This window comes from Myotis brandtii, unplaced genomic scaffold, assembly GCF_000412655.1.
Source record: "Myotis brandtii unplaced genomic scaffold, ASM41265v1 scaffold876, whole genome shotgun sequence".
Classification (NCBI taxonomy): domain Eukaryota; kingdom Metazoa; phylum Chordata; class Mammalia; order Chiroptera; family Vespertilionidae; genus Myotis; species Myotis brandtii.
In genome coordinates, this window is record NW_005371579.1 from 174,653 (window position 1) to 186,824 (window position 12,172).

Genomic DNA, 12,172 nt, shown 5'->3' on the forward strand with positions numbered 1-12,172 from the left:
CCCTTTTTTCTTCAGTGACATCTGTTTGTTTAACAGAGGGTGATGACATTCCCCAGGACACCCTCAAGGTGTAAATATTTACCCATCGAGGGCTCTAGGAGGCCCGGTCCTGGCGTGAGGTGAGGTCCTGGAGAACGTCCGAGCTTGCAGGGTGGAGTAGAGAGAGGGAGGAGGGGGTGCAGGGGTGAAAAGAGAAGGCACTCTCCGAGCACCACTCTAGGCCATTCTACGCCCCCACCTCATGTGTGCACCAGAGTCCTGGGGAAGGAGGTACTGCTCTCCCATTTCACAAAAGAGGAAAGTGAGGCCCAGAGAGGGATGTCACATAGCTGGAGCCCGGGCCAGACCGACCTCAGGGCCCCCGACCTTCCATCCTTCCTGCAGCCTCGCAGAGCAGGGCTGAGGAGGAGAGAGCATCGCAGGGGAGAGAGGAGGGAGCAACAGTGTGAGGACTGTCCCAGCCTTTCCTTCCACCGGGCCCCCCAGACACCCCATCCTGAGTGTCTGTCTCTCTGTGGCTCTGCCCGCTCCCGAGGACCCGCCTCTCCCTCCTGACTCTCACTCGGGCCGTTGTCTCCTTCTCCATCTTTTGTCTCTGCCTGTCTCTGTCTCTCATGCTCTCTCTCCTCTGTCTCCATCTCTGTCCCTCTCTCTCCTGTCTCAGAGGCGCCAGAGCCAGGTCCTGGCACTGTGGCTGGAACCCAGGGAACTGTGCCTGCAGGGAAGCCGGCTGAGCCGGGACCCCACGCTGTGTCTGGGGACGACCAGCCGGGCAGACAGAGGTGCTGAGGGAAAGACGAGCAGGAGGCCGGGAAGGCCCTGTGCCAGTGAGAGCCCCTCCCTGGAGAGAAAGCAGCCATCTCCCCGTTTCTGCCTCCCTGGTGCTGCCCGCCCCCCGTCTCCCCGCCTCCCCCCACTTGCTGCCCTGATCTAGTGCCGCAGAGAGCAGTTCAAATCCCAGCTCTGCTTTACCCGGAGCCTCGCTGCCCACGCTTGGGCCTCAGCTTCTTGCCTGCCTCCCTCTTGGGCTGGTGCCCGCGCTCAGGGAGGTGACAGGGGAAGCCCTGGCAGGACCTCACACAGCGCAGTGAGGACACGCATGGTCCCGTTCCCTCCCTCAGAGCCAAGACTCAACGGGCACACGAATGTTTGCTGAAGGGGAAGGCATTCCACAAGGGGCAGAACTGATTAAAAGCCTTCTGTTTGTACAAGAGCGGGCCAGGCCGGCACCAGGGCCCGGGGGTGGGTGACATCAGTCTCAAACACAAACACACGCAGGCTAACCACGCGCTGAGAGGCCCCTTCACTTCATACAATTCGGAAAGTTAAGAGCGATGGGTTGTGGGCACTGAAGTCCTGTCCGGTGCCAGGCGTTTCCGAGTGGCACCTCCCCTGACCCCGGGCAAGTGTGATTCTTTTTTTTTTTATTTTATGAGATAACTTTCTTTTCTTTTTTTAAATATATATATATTATTGATTTCAGAGAGGAAAGGCAAGTGTGATTCTTTTTTTTTATTTTATGAGATAACTTTTTTTTCTTTTTTTTTAATATATATATTATTGATTTCAGAGAGGAAGGGAAAGGGAGAGAGAGAGAGACATCAATGATGAGAGAGAATCATTGATCAGCTGCCTCCTGCACCCCTCACACTGGGGATCAAGCCTGCAACCCGGGCATGTGCCCTGACCAGGATCGAACTGTGACCTCCGGGTTCACAGGTCAACGCTCAACAAGAGCCACGCAGGCCGGGCGCAAGTGTGATTCTGGTCTCCCGGCACCACCAAGGCAGCCAAGGCAGGTACCACCCATGCCTCCTACACATTTTCACCGGGCACCTCTGGGGCCAGGCACTGGCACAGGCCCTGGGCAGAAAGTGGTAGAGGAGAGAGACAGAGGGTCTGTCACATGGAGATGGACAGTAATGCAGAGTGTGACACCATCAAGACGGCACGGAGAAGGGTAGCGGGACCCGGGCCACTGCGGGAGGTGGAGGGGAGGGTGGTCTCCAGGGACCCTGGGGGACAGCAGCAGGGTGAGATGTGCCGACTAGGGGACAGGATTGGAGCAGGCAGGGAGGACAGAGGGCAGCAGCCAGGGGCTGACACTGCCCACACAGGGCGGGTGGGACCCGGTGGGTACAACCCCACCCTGCTTGCCTTGCAAGACCAGATGCTGAGAGCGGGTCCCCGGGAAGCCAAAGGACCTGATTCCCTGCAAGTGGCCTTGTCTAGGCCCCAACACAGCCTCTCTCCTTACACCCGCTGGCCTCAGTTTCTCTCTCCTCCCTAGAGGAGGAGCTCGTGGTTTAACCTACTCCGCAGTGGCTGCCGGCCAAGCAAGCCCAGGGAGCACTGGCATCGGTCTGAGAGCTCTGGGCTGCGTCTGCAGCGACAAAGGACAGGCTAGTTAGCAAAGAGGGTGACAAAAAGTGCTGCCCAACATGAAGATGAATGAGGACACGGAGCCATCCCCAAGCCCTGCGCCAAGCCAGATCCATCGCCCTCTGAAACAATGAGCCCCTGGGGCCGGCGGCTGCCTCCCTCCCACAGCGCCCAGTAGGCCCGGCTGCCTCCCTCCCACAGCACACAGTAGGCCAGCTGCTTCCCTCCACACAGCACGCAGTTGGCTGCCCCCTCTGGCAAGGGGCCCCGAGTCTATTTGACTTGCTAAGGCTAATCTCCCCGCATGGAGACCACGAAGTTTGACTTAAATATTCCCGTTGCTGTGGCAACCTTCTCCGCTGCTGCCACCCCTGTCACTCTCTATTGCAAACCGCAGTAGGAACTTTTTGCTTCAATTGGAAACTTATGGTTGCCAAGGCAACCCTCTTACAGCACCCTGAGGAGGCAGGTGGGCTGCAGGTGAGGGTGGGGAGCCGGCTATTGTGGCAGAGGAGGGGTCCATGGCAAAGGTGGGTGAGGGGACGACATTGGGGTTGAACATGGGGGGAAGGGTGGATGAAGGGCCTCCACAAATTCACTCACTCATTCCCTCTCTCACTTGCCTGTAAGTCATTCATTCGTTCACTGAACTCTTCAACATCTGTTCTGTTCTCTGGCTCTTTTGTTTCCAGCGGGTGAGTGGGCGGAGCCCTCCACAGGGTACAGCCCACCTGACAAAGTGGGAACAGAAAGGGCACTGGCTTTGGGGTCAGACAGACCTGGGTTTTCATTTAGGCTCCTGACTCTCCTCATTTATATTTTGTTTGTTTTGTTGTTGTAATCCTAACCCGAGGATATTTTTCCATTGATTTTTAGAGAGAATGGAAGGAAAAGGGAGACACACAGAGAGAGAAACATCGATTGGTTGCCTCCCACATGTGCCTTGACCAGGGCTGAGGATCGAGCCTGCAACCGAGGTACATGCCCTTGACCAGAATTGAACCCAGGACCCTTCAGTCCCCAGGCCAACACTCTATCCACTGAGCCAAACCAGCTAGGGCTCTCTCCTCATTTATAAATGGAACACGGACCAGAACCTGCTCTGGAGCCCTGGAGCAGAAGCAGCCCAAGGCCTGAGGCCCGAGGCCCGTAACAAGGCGTGGATACAGGTCTCCCCCTGGGGAGCGGGAGGGAGGGCAGCGGCTCCAGCTCCAGTTGGTTCTCCAGTGGCGGGAGGGGCTGAGCCTGAGGTGGGAGGCCATGCTGGGACCAGGCCAAGACAGGGCAAGGCTGGGGGAGTCCTCACCCACGTGGAGAGAGACACAGAGCCCTTCCTCCCCAGGCCCCTGAGGTCCCAGCGGAAGTGAGGGAGGGGCGGGGAAGGAGAGACCTGTGACATGCAGGGGGGCTCCCTGCCAGGCTTCCTGGGCACTGTCCCGTTTTACCCAACAACCCACCAGACGGTGTTCTTCCCCCCACCCCACCCCAATGTTGCTGATTTGGAAACGGAGGCTCAGAGAGGTGGGACCAGGTCACACAGAAAAGCAGCAAGTTGATCCAGAATTCAACCGTGGGCTGCGCTCCTTCCCAAATCCCTCACTTAATTCTCACAATAGTCCTAGGAGGCGTATTCCATCATTCCCATTCCACCCCACGGAAAAGCAGAGCTGCCTGAGGTGTGGCAGCTCCCCCAGATCACATGCTCCCTCCCAGCCCCCACCCCCTCCGCTCAGCCCAACACCCAGACCTGGGGCCCGAGCTGCCCTCTCCGGGCCAGAGGACCCTGGGAGGAGGGGCCGGACGGGAACCCATATACTCCGGTTACTTCTGCTCTGCGCTCAACCTCCAACAGCCTGGCTCCGTGGGACCAGGGCCGGCTCACTGGTCAGGTGCGGGGTGGGTGAGAGGGTGGGCACAGGCTGGGAGGCCAGGCAGGCAGCTGGGCAGGACGGCCCTGTTTCCTGCTCCTTCGCTGGAATTGTCAACACCACGCGTCCGGGCAGCACAGACAGACCAGAGCCCCTTAGAACCGGGAGGACTATGGTGGCGGAAGAGGAGGAAGAAGGTGGCCCGGGAGGTGGGCAGTTGTGTCCTTCCTTCCAGAGGAGAAACCACAATTCAAGGCTCACGGTGACCGGGTCTGCGACCCGTATCCAGGCTCCTCTGGCCCCACGGGGTCTCTCCCTGAGCCCCTGTCCTCCCTCCCCGCTCCGGGCAGCCCCTGGCTCAGGCCCTCAACGCCGCGTGTCCTGACACCCGCCCACCTCTCCCTCACACCCGCCAGGCCTCGTCCTCCCATGAACATGCCCCTGCTCCCCCTCCACCCAGAACATCCTGCCCAGATGCCCCTCACACTCCTGCCAGGACTTGGCCCAAACACCCCTCCTCAGAGAGGCCTCCTCTGCACATCTTACCTGCCCCTTGGCTTCCAATAACCAGGGTTAGGGGCAGGGGCGGGCACCATGCTGGGAGTGGGTACCCAGGGATCTTTGCTCCGTTCTTCCTTTCCCGATGTTGGGTATTTTTCCATCATAAAAGTTTTTTAAATGATAACTAATAGAAATCGACACTCCTTCCACCACTCTCTGCCCATCTCCCTGGTTTATTTTCCTGCAGCGTATTCACTCCGCCTGACATTCCCCCTCCTGGGCTTGTTCCCTCGGCTCAGACACTGCTCTCTGTGAGCCCAGATCTGCCCACAGAGGAGGACACGCCGCCTTGTCCATCAGACCCCCAGGGGCCTGGGTTTTATGCCAGTGCCCAGGACAGAGCCCAGCACACAGAAGCCACTGCAGAGGCGTCTGCTGAGTGGACATAGACACGTTCAGGGGTTCAGTAAGTATCTGGGTCCATGCCCGCTCATGCCAGGCCCAGGCGAGGTGAGGGAGACAGAGGTAAACCAGACGCACCGTCGTCCTTTCCCTGACGGCCCAGCGCCTGCTTTCCAACACCCCGGCTCTCTCCTGCTCGGCTCCCTCAGCAGGCTGGAGGGCAGGAGCGAGCACAGAGACACACAAAGCCAAGAGTCGGGACCAAACGGGAACACAACAGCTTTCTCAGGGCCCTCTCAGCTGAATTCCACCCGAATCGCATTGGCCAGAGTGGGTCACATGGTCACCCTAGCTGCAAAGGAGTCTGGGGTGGGGGAGAAGTGTGGTTCACTGGGCTGTACCGCACATACTTGGTTGTTTTGGAAGGAGGAGGGAGGATGGGCATGGTGGGCAAGTTCGCTGTGCCTGCCTCATTCTGATGATGATGAAAAAGGCGATGACCGCTATCATTATTGTCATTATCACTAAGGCATTTCCTGACTATCCCCAGAACACCCCAGCCCCCATGCCAGGAAGACCCTTTCCCTACCCCAGCCCACCGCGCACGCGTGCGCACATACACACACACACACACACACACACACACACACACACACACACAACACAGGAGGGACTACCAGAGCCCCACTGTCCCCACTCAAGGCACAGGTCACAGGGGCTCGGTGCCGGGCTCAGAACCACAAGAGCCCAGGGCCCCAGGACGTGTCCAAATGGGGCTCCCAGCCCTGCCCCCCACCAGCCACAGCCCCAACAGGGACAGCTATTTTGAGAGCAGCTGGCTGGCAGGGGACACTTGTGACAGAGGAGTTCTCACACCAGGAGGACCCTGGCTGATGCCCTCTGCTCTCCTTCTGCCTCCCCTCACACCCCCTGGCAGCCTTCACTCCCCAGCTCAAGCCCCCTCTCTGCTCCCTCACCCATAAAACCCTCCCCAACTCTCTCTCTCCTGCCTCCTGGTTCTATCAAATCCCACCACCACTCCCTGAGTCCCTAGCAATGACCACAGCACTGACACTAACACAAATTGTCTGCCAGGCCCCCAGCTATTCCTGTATTTCATCATCTCATTTAATCATCAAAGCAAACCTATGAGGTATCACTATCCCTGTCCCCGTTTTGCACATGTGCAAACTGAGGCATGGAGAGGCTAAGAAACTGGCCCAAGATGGCAGACCTAGTAACGCAGAGCAGCATTCGAACTGAGGTTCCGCTCCTTCACCTCATGTCAATGGCCCACTCTCCCCCACGGCCTGAGCTGAGCTTGAGGGGCGTGGGCCCAGAGAAGGAGCAGAAGCTGCACTTGAGCTCATCATCCAGGGGGAGCGGCCAGGACTCACCGCCTGGGTGGACAGGGTGCCTGCTCTGGGCCATCGCTGGGCTGGCAGCTGCAGGACTGGAAGGGAGGGAGGGAGGGAAGGAAGGAGGGAGGGAGGAAGGAGCCATGAACCAGGAGGAGGTGGAGTCCTGCTTTGGACCGAGAAGGCAGGAGAAGGCAGTCCCAGCAGAAGGAACAGCCCGAGGGCGTAAGCAGGGTCCATGCAGGAGAGATGGCAAGGACACAGGGCACAGTCCTGAGGGTGAGCATGGGAGCGTGAGGGACTTTAACGCCGGTGACTGTGAAGGTGTGGGGCAAGGCTGAGGTTCAAGTGTAGCTGTCGGCATTGCTGTCATTAGAACTCTGTACTTTTCTTCCTTTGATTCTAGCATTATAGTTCTCGGATAGGGTTTTGTGGCCTGGCTGTGTGGGTCGCTGAGGGCAGGCCCACACCTCCTCCCATCTTATCCCCCATAACACCTGGCATGCCAAGAACATTCTGGACAGTTCATGGGTCACAGACCCCCAGGCCTCAGAGCCTCTAGGGGCTTCAAGGATCAGCTGGCTCAGTGTTCCCATTTCACAGATGGAGGAGCTGAGGTCCAGAGATGTCACGTGGCTGGTCACGGCCGTCTCCGGCATGAGTCCCAAGGGGCCCTCTGCGTGCTTCTCCAGCCCGGGCTCTGCCTCCAAGCCAAGGCCCGTTTCTCATGGTTCCTCACTCACATCCTTTATCACAGATTTGAATATCTAAACATTATGAAACGACGTCAGGGGAAGGGCTAGGACCCCAGGCCGCATCGACAACATGGTCACAACTGCACAGAAATGATGGGTGCATGACAGTTGCTTTCCAGGTTGGAAACCCAGCCAAACACATCATCTCCTGTTCATCCTCCGAGAGACAGAGGCTGGAGAGGCTGGGGGAGGCCTGTGGTGGAGGCAGGAGTAGAACCCAGGCCTAACCTCCGGTCGGGCCAGATTTAGGGGGCAGGCGGAGGGGTGGGGAGGGTTGAGGTGGAGGCCCAGTGAAGCTCCCTGTACCCTTCTGCTTGCCCCACCTGGCCTGGCACCAGAGGACAGGCCCACAGGACAAAGGCTGCAGCAGGTGGGCCTGAGGACAAAGCCGCTTCTATGTGGACCAAGTTCTAAAATAAGCCTAGTCACAGGGAGTCTAGTCACCATGGCAACACGAAAAGTTGCTCTGCAGAAGTGGAATTAAGTACTGCTGTTACTCTCCTGGTCACGGTCACCAGGAGGAGCCTGCTATGGCCAAGCCCCAGGACAGGCACTTTACACACGCTATCCTGCTGAAGTCACCCTTGTCTTCGTTACCCAGCAGATGAGACCTGGGCTGAGGCGGAGATCCTGGCCAGAGCCCCACACAGCCCAGGTAGGCTTGGCCCCGGGCACAGCAATGATGGGGATTGGAAGGCCTGGACCAAACCCCCCACCCCCCACCGCCTGATCCCAGCCGCCCAGGCGACCCATTCCTTCTGAGCCCGTTTGCCGTCCCCACCGGAAGCATGTTAGGAGTGCGCGTGGGGATCGTTCTGCGTCCCTCCATGGTGGCAGGGTTGGGGAACAGGCATGATCACCCATGAGCGGACCCTGGGACTCGTGATAATCTCCTGCCCTCTCGGCCTAATTACAGCCAAGTCTCCGTGGGACTGGTTAACAGTGCCGCCCTGTGGCGGGAAGCGGCAGACAGGTTGGCAGCTAATGCTTTATCTCTGCTCCAAGCTTTCTCATCCTCTCTTCTAGCAACAGGCCCTGACCCAGACCACAGTGGGAGGAAATGACCCAGGTCTGACCAATTAGTCACTGTCCCCCCATCTCTCTGACAACTGTGATTGGCCCAGGACAGAAGGACTGACCCAGCAGAGCCAATCAGAAAGCTCCCCTGGGAATGGTAGCTGATACTATGAGAAGAAGCTCTTGCTCTCTCCTGGGGATGGGAAGGTTGCTGAGCAGGGACTTCCAATGACTTTGTTCTACATACTCGGGAGAAGGTGTGCATATAGGTCAGACCTCAGTGACAGACAACAGCATCTATTCTAGCTCATCTAAGCTAAAAGGGATTTTTTTTAAAAAAAATTATTGATTTCAGATAGAAAGGGAGAGGAAGAGAGACAGAAACATCAATGATGAGGAAGAATCATTGATAGCTGCTTCCCGCATGCTCCACAGTGGGGATCGAGCCTGCAACCCGGGCATATGCCCCGACTGGGAATCGAACCGCGACCTCCTGGTTCATAGGTTGACGCTCAACCACTGAGCCACACCGGCCGGGCCGGATTTTTTTTTTTTTTAATGATATTACATGTTTGTGCATCCAGGAACAACTGCCCCAAACACACCACACGACTGGGCCACCACAGGCTTATTTCTCACTCGTGCAACATGTGCTCCTGCTGTCCTCACCGAGGACCCCACTGGGACGTACCAGTCCCTGCTCAGGAGGAAGGGAGCTGGAAGGACCATGTCCTACTCCTGAAGGGTTCCCACTTGTTACTTCGGCTCCTGTTTCACTGGGCAGAGCCTGGCCCGTGGCTAACCCCAGAGGCAGGGGTGTGTAATCGTTAGTGGGCCTGGGAGAAGGGGGAAGTGTGGACTCTGGTGGAAAGCAATGGGTAAATGATTCACCACGGAGTGTCCGTTCTGTGCTGAGCGCTGGGAAGAAATACAATTCAGCAGAGCCCGTCCTCCCAGAGCGCACCCTCTGACGGAAATAGAGAAACAAGAAAACTAAATCCAACGAGACGAGTTCCGACAGAGAGGGGGCGCTCGGAGGGGCGCCTGACCTGAGCCTGGAGAGCAGGGAAGGCTTCAGGGAGAGATGTCCACGCTAAGTAAGGCTGGGTGCAGGGGCCTCTGCCCTCCCAGCTGGAGAGAGGGGAGACCTGGCAGGGTTCTGTTGGGGGGCCCACCACCGGAGCCCCATCTTGCAGGGCAACCCCAGGGAAAGGGAGTCTTCTGCTCTTCCCTCCACAGGGAAAAAGTGAATGTGGGTTCCACTACCAGGGTGGACCTTTCTGGGATGAGGACCCTGGAGGAGGAGGGGTGGAGGGAACAGAGGCCCGGCCTCCCTATGCTAGAGGGGATCCCCTCTTAAGTGCCACCAGCCCCCTTTAAAGGGATGGGTGGGCTTGAAGCTGGGGATTCTGGGAGCCAGGAGATCCTCAAACTCATCTCCTGGCTGTGACCGTGTTACCAGCAGGAGACTGAGGGGCGGGGGCGAGAAGCAGCTGGGTCCGGGGGACCAGGTCACCCAGACCTGGTCTATCTCTAACATTTGATGTGTCTACATCTAGGAAGAGACCCAAGAAACTGTAACTGTGGTTACAAAGTGGGCCTTTGGGAGACAGCTTTGGCCAAGGGGGACTGATTCTTACTTTTGTTTGTTCAGTCTAAGCAAAAACTTTTTTTAAAAGTACGTCGGGCGTCCCCCCAGGGTCTGCACCTGGCAAAAGTTTTGTCTGAGCAGTCAGTGGTGAATGCCGAGCCTGGCGGATTCTTCAGGCTGAGTCTGGGCTGCTGGGTCTCAGCCAGCTTCTAGGTTCCCAAGGCAGGGCCAGGGGGTCCCCGGGAAGCCAGTGAGAGCCAGAGAATGGCCAGCAGAAAGGGAGGTGGGAGGATGGCTGCTGCTGTGCCTGGTGCTCTGGCGCCCCCTCATGGACACTGTCCTCACGCTCCTGGGAGAACAGGAGGGCCCACTTTTATTTTAAAAATCTGGTATCTTGGGGTTTAAAAAACATGGCTCTGGACAAGGTAAAGGGCCACATGGTTGCTTTGGGGGCCCCAATAGACAGCATTTAGTGTCAGCAGCTCTTGACGATGCCTTAGTAAGCACAGGCACCCACTGCCCACACTAAAATGCTTCACTTCATTCTCCCAAACCTCACCATCTGCACTATTATCCCCTTAAAATCTAGGGAAATGGAGACCCAGGAGGTAAAAATTTAAAAAACTGCACTCAGGGTACACAGCCAGAAGTGGTGGCATTAGGACTCAGCCCTGGCCTCACCCCTCACTCTACAAGGCTCAGTAATTGTACCTTCCTGTTCAGTGCTGGCCGTCATTCCAGAGACTTCCAGGCTCCATGCTTATTAGCTGTGGCTATCGTCCTCTCTGAACCTGTTTCCTTATCTGTAAAGTGGGTAGGGCTTTTGCAATGTTGACAGAAAGTCCCAGGAACCTCAAGCCCAGGTAAACCGAAGTTGAGCACCGTAAATATAGGGGAAATGGAGGCCCACCTTAGAGTAGTGGTCACCCTTGAACCACATGCATAAAAAGCACCCATGGGCCCTGTTTTTTTACTCAAACAGTAACACATGCTCTGGATTTTTTAAATTATAATTTTATTTGTTTCAGAGAGGAAGAGAGAGGGAGAGAGAGAAATATCAATGATGAGAGAGAATCATTGATTGGCTGCCTCCTGCAAACTCCCTACTGGGGATCAAGCCTTCAACCTGGGCATGTGCCCTTGATTGGAATTACGTAAACCTGGGACTCTTCAGACTACAGGCTGACACTCTATCCACTGAGCCAAAGAAGATAGGGCAACACCTTGATTTTAAATTTCTAGCTGTCAGAGTTGTAAGGCAATTAATTTCTATTGTTTTAAGCCACCCAGTCTGTGGTACTTTGTTACACTAGCCCTAGGAAACTAATACACTCTTGATATCTGGGATCAGACCTCCTTGGGAAATGGTGTTTCAGCCCATAGGCTGGAGAAGTTGCCCAGGAAAGAGCCCTCTGTGGCATAGGTGAGCAGTAGCTGTTGGACACCAACAGAGGGTGTTGGGGCACCAATCTTGGCATGCTTCCTGGCTCAGGCATTGTTTATGTTACAAAAACAGTAGCAATATCATCACTGCACCTTGCCAGGTCTGTGAGGTCCCCTAGGAGTTGCCTCTTTGGGCACATGGCTGAAGCTGAGCACATGGGCTTTCCTTATACACACACACACACACACACACACACACACACACACACACACACCCTGATGAACCTCGCAGTAGGAGAGCAAGGAAAAGAAAATCGCAGCACAGTGGAACAAGAGCTTATTCTTTCTTCCTGAAGTGATCCACCACCGCCCTGCCCTCTACTCTCCTTATGAGATCATGGTCATTGTAAAGGAGACAGGCTTGAAATTCTTAAAGAGCCCAGTCCTTTGTAATAGAGAAGGTACTGAAGGTGAATTCAGAGCTGTGAGACAGTAAATTGATAGCTGCCACAGAGCCCTTTGGGAGTATTAGTAATATTCCAAGAACAATCCTGGAATTCCTACTGATGACATTTCCTGTATTTGTACCCTTATAAGTCCAGCACTTTTGAAAAATATGTTTTTATTGATTTCAGAGAGGAAGGGAGAGGGAGAGAGAGATAGAAACATCAATGATGAGAGAGAATCATTGATTGGCTGCATCCTGAGCATGTGAAACTTTCCATCTCCGACCCCAGTTCCTGATGGGAAATCAAACTGTGACCTCCTGGTTCATAGGTTGAGGGTCAACCACTGAGCGACACCGGTTGGTCTAAGTCCAGTGTTAGGAGTGATGATGACATACATTTCTAGCATTTCAGGATGATGGATTTATTTGCTTATTCAGGTGTGTGTGTGTGTGTGTGTGTGTGTGTG

At 56.0% G+C, this 12,172-nt stretch overlaps 1 protein-coding gene across 1 annotated transcript in view; it reads right to left on the minus strand.

Moving 5' to 3' along the window:
• The window catches only part of MCM5 (minichromosome maintenance complex component 5), a 35,289-nt gene that overhangs the window by 364 nt on the left and 22,753 nt on the right, over positions 1-12,172 (minus strand). The window lies entirely within an intron of this gene.